Here is a 5,045-nt window from a genome sequence, read left to right as displayed (position 1 = left end):
TATTTCCCTTTTGTCTCTTGAACTGGGTTTAGTGTTCAGGTCTGGAGTAAAACTCAGTGTTAAAGTTACCTATAGGAAAGGAAGCAACAAATTTGTGAGTTACAAGTAAAAGGGCTTTGGAGGTGTTACTTATAGTTGTACTGGGGCTGAAGGTGGAGCAAAGTGGCCTAGATAAAATTCTCTGTATACCCTAGGCAGTTTTCCCCAGCGATCTGAAGGCTCTTCCCAGGGGTTGGATGGCACACCCCGAGGGCTGAACGGCAAGCCCCAGGGGCCACTGAAAGGCTCACCCTGAGAGCCAGCGGCTCACCCTGAGGGCCGACTGGCTCACCCCATGGACCAGAATGCTTACCCTGAAGGCTGAATGGCTCACCGCAGGGATGGGACGGCTCACCCCAAGAGCCAAATTGCTCACCCCGAGGGCCAGATGGTTAACCACAAGGGCCCAAACAGCTCTCTCCAGGGGCCAGACGGCACACCCCAAGGGCCCACCAGCCCACCCCAAGGGCCAAATGGGTTACCCTAGGGACTTAACAGCTCAGCCCAAAGGCTGGAGAGCTCATCCCAGGGACTGGGCGGCACACCCTGAGGGCAGGGTGACACACTTCAGGGGCTGGGCGGCACACTCCTCCACTAAAGTCTCCCTTCCTCCCCTCTCCCCCTCTAGAGGTCTGGACCCTGTGCCTCACTGAAGACTATGGCCAGGGACAGTGCCCCAGTTCCGGCACCACCACCATTAACCCCCTCCCCTCCACCAAGTGGTCAGACTGCAATTTAAAGTAGGCATCACTGCCTTTCCCCTTTACAAATGGAGAAGGGGATTTGAAAGTGGTGAACAGACCCTCCCTAGGTCTAAACAGTTCTTGGCAGAAGTAGTCAGGAGATCAAAAGATGTGGTATATTGAGGATATCTGCCATCTTGGATATGTTGCTGTTGTTAAGTGTTGTCAATCGTAGACAACTCATAGTGACCCTTATCAATGCAGTGTTTATCTTCTTCTCTGGCCTGTCCAGAGAAATCTTCACTGACAGCAAGATGCTTTCCCTTATAAAGACCTTTACCTCCCACAACTCCATGGTGCTGCCACTGCTGCTGTCGCCACTGCCCCCCTGCTCCTGCACTGGGGGACCGCAGCTTTGCTGGCTGTGCAGGGGCTCTGTCACACCAGCTGTGGGGCTCAGAGCTTGCCACCCGGTCTAGGGTAGGGGACCCGTGGGCCCTGGCCATGGTGGCCTCAAGGGACTGCGGCAACATGGGCTCGGCTGCAGGCAGAGGGAGGAAGCGGGACCCACTCTTGTTCCCCCAAGAGTCCCCGTCCTCCTGATGTTGAGTTCCAGTACACACTGATGACCAGCAGTCAACTACTTGGCTGTGTGGGCACATTTAAATTGTGCTGCCTGCTTCAGCGTGGCCTGCCAGGCCTCCTCCTGTTCACCATGCTGCGTCTTCTGCCACCACCATCTTGGTTCTGAGAATTCTTCCCAGAACAAGTCCATTCTGCGGCAGTGTGGAGGCTCTGCCGCACCAGCCTCGGGGCCCAGCGCCTGCCACCCATCCCAGGTGAGGGTATCCCTGGGGTCAGGCTGCGGGAGCCTCATGGAGCTGTGGTGGCTGCGTGGGCTCAGAAGTGGGAGGCTGGGAGCCGCGGGACTCACTCATTCTTTGGAAATCTTTGATCTCTTGATATTGAGCTTCAATTCATATTGAATACCAGTAATCAACTGTTTAATTGTTCAATTATCAATAAACAGAGGACTGTGGGGGGCCATGGTGGCCGGTTTCTATGCAGTTTTCTGTTCCTGTAGCTCCTTACATTTTTTCGCTGCCATCTTGGTTCTTACATTTTTTTATTTTTTTTAAAAGTACACTGGGTGATAGAAGGGAGAGAAATGGGAGGGGGGCGTGTGTGACACAATCTTTGGCAACCTGAATAAATATTTTTTAAGAAAAAAGAAACTGGGGAAAGAGAAGAAGGAGAATTGGGAGAAGGAAGGGGACAACACACATCTTTGGCAATGTGAATGAATTTTGTTTGTTTGTCTTATTTACAAAATTCAAATATGTTGATTTCCAGAACAGATTCTTCCAATATCCTTCACACACCCCCCCAACCCATTAAACTGTATAACTCCGTGATTTTTTTTTTTTTAGAGTTTAATGGAAGTTTATAAAGAACTTGGATTTCTATTCATTCATTGTTGCATATTTTCCTCCCTGCCCCTCCCAGTTCACTTTTTTCTTTGGGAAAAAAGTTCGTTCATTATTATACAGTTCCCCACCTCCACTCTGGACCACTTTACTATGCAACTCTTATTCTGGACTCTTGTCATGCCAATAATACCTAATCGTGTATTCCTTTTATACAGTTCTCTTCCTCATCTGTTTTAATGTCATGTACATTATTTATCCCTTCACTTCTTAGTTTCCAGCCCCCATATCAATCCTGTTTATAACAGTGGTATTATATAGTATTTGTCTTTTTGTGACAGAGATATTTCACTCAACATAATGTCCTCCCTGGTCACCCATTTTATATAATATTTCATGAGCTCTTTGTTTTTCCGTGCTGCCTAATATTCCATTGTGTGAATATACCACAGTTTCTCTATCCATTTGTTTGTTGAAGGGTACTTGGGTTGTTTCCAATTCCTTGCTATTGTGTACAAAACCTCGATAAACATGAGTGTGCATGATTTTTTTTTAAGTCAATTAGGGGCTGGAGAAGAGAAGGAGGAGAGGGTGGAGAAGGGGTCAATGAGCATCTTTGGCGACCTGAATGAATATTAAAAAAAATTAACTGGGGGATGGATAGTGCAGGTTTCAGAGCTATTGTACATAGGGTCACTATGAGTCGCAAGCAACTCTATGGCACATAACAACAACACCATAATCAGTCTAATTTGTTTAAGATCTTCCTCTTTTTCTCTAATCCTTCATAGTCTGGAAGCTCTGCTAAACTTGTCCACCATGGACAAATCTGATGAGATTTTAAATACCTGTAGCATAGTGTCTAGAATCAAATCAGCAAGTGGGTAGTGGCGCCGGCTTGTAACAGGCATTCTTCCATTGAATCTTTAATTTACTAGCTTATCTTCATTGATTAAATGAATGAGACTTGTGGAGTTAAATAAATTGCCCAAAATCCTATCCGAGGAAGTCATCACCAGAACCAGGATTTGAGCTCAAGTCTACCTGAATCCGGAGAGTTTACTAGATGCTATTGATGCCTTTGAGTTGTGACATTGGAGAAGTATATTGAACATACATACCATGGACTGCCAAGAGAACAAACAGATCTGTCCTGGAGAGGGTGAAATCAGGCTGCTCCTTGGAGCCAGGGATTTTGAAGCTCCATCTCACATACTTTGGGCACGTGGCCAGGAGGGACCAGCCCTTGGAGAAAGACATTATGCTTGGAAGGGTGGAGGAACAGCACAGGAGAGGAAGACCCTGGATGAGATGGATTAACACAATGACTGGGGTAATGGAGGTAGGTGTGTCAGAGACAATGAGATTGGCTCAGGATAGGACAGTGTTCAGAGTTCGTGGACATAAGGTCACTGTGAGTCACAAGTGACTCAATGGCACATAACAACAACATAGATCTGTCATCTGTTATGATTGTATGGCATAAGTAAACAGCACCCTTTGAAGTACAGAAACAATTGAGAAATTCACTATTAACTTTCTGTTTTGTGGCATGAATTACCCAAAACTTAACTGCCTAAAACAAGAGTAAGCATTTCTGATCTTACAGTTTCTGGTGGTCAGGAATTTGGGAGTGGGTTTGCTGGCTCGGGGTCTCATATCCAGTCTCAGCAAAAGTTCATCCAAGCCTGCAGTCATTTTAGAACTCAGTGGTGCTGAAAGATTCGTTTCTAAGCTCACTCACATGGCTGCTGGCAGGCAGCCATATTCCTTGCCATGTGTTCTCTGCCCAGAGCTGTTTATGATGAAACAATAGATGGAAGATAGAAGCTGCAGTGTCTTTTTAAGATCTAGCCTCAGAAGTAACAATCCTGATTCCCTATGGAAGGAGCTGCACAAAGCATGGGTGAGTACCAGGATGATTGGAGGCTGGTTGATTTCCCAAGTGCTGCTGTAACAAAAATAGCAAACTGAAACCATGCATGTTGCCATTGAGTTGACTCCAGTCATGACCCCATGGGATCCCCTGTGTTACAGAGTAGAATGGCCTCATAGCATTCTGCAAAGGCTTTGACCTTTATAGAAGCAGATTGCCAGGCAGTCTGGCTCCCAAGAAGCAGCCACATAAAGAAAAGAAAATCTCCATCACTGAGCTAATAGACAACATCATGATATATGAAGAAAGCTTGAAATTATCAATTACTTCACCTTGGATTCACAATCAACATTCGTGGTACCACCCATCAAGAGCTGAGAAGACATACAGTTCTGGGAATGGGAATTCCAGAACACTTAATTGTGCATATGTGAAACCTATACCTAGACTAACAGCAAACAGAGTAAGGGAACCCTGCATGGTTTAAAATTAAGAAAGTTGTGTATCAGCATTGTAGCCTTTCTCCATTCCTATTTAACCTGTATTCTGAGCCAGTTATTCGAGGAGCTAGTCTCTGTGAAGGAGAAGGTGGCATCAGGATTGGAAGAAGACTTATTCATTATGCAGATGATGGTCAAAGATGTTGGTTCAAAGTGAGGAAGACTTGAAGCACTTGCTACAGACAGTTAGGCACTGCAGTCTTTAATGTGAATTACATCTTAATGTCAAGAAAATAAAAATTAAAAAGAAAAAAAAAATCTTTTCCACTTGACCGATGGGCAACACCACGATAGATGAAGAAAAGATTGAGAAGCTGTGAATTACTTCATCTTACTTGGATCCACAGTCAATATCTTTGGTACCAGCAGTCAAGAGATCAAGAGACATATTGCACTGGGAGTCTGCAGTTAGTCTCCAAATTATTGAGGAACAGTGATATCAGTTTGAAGACTAAGATGTGCCTGATACACGCCATGATCTTTTAAGTCACTTGTTGCACATCTAAAAGCTGGATAATGA

This window comes from Elephantulus edwardii, unplaced genomic scaffold (assembly GCF_000299155.1).
Source record: "Elephantulus edwardii isolate Elephantulus edwardi_28Jun2011 unplaced genomic scaffold, EleEdw1.0 scaffold00028, whole genome shotgun sequence".
NCBI classification, from domain to species: Eukaryota; Metazoa; Chordata; class Mammalia; order Macroscelidea; family Macroscelididae; genus Elephantulus; species Elephantulus edwardii.
Note: the sequence above shows the minus strand (reverse complement) of the source record.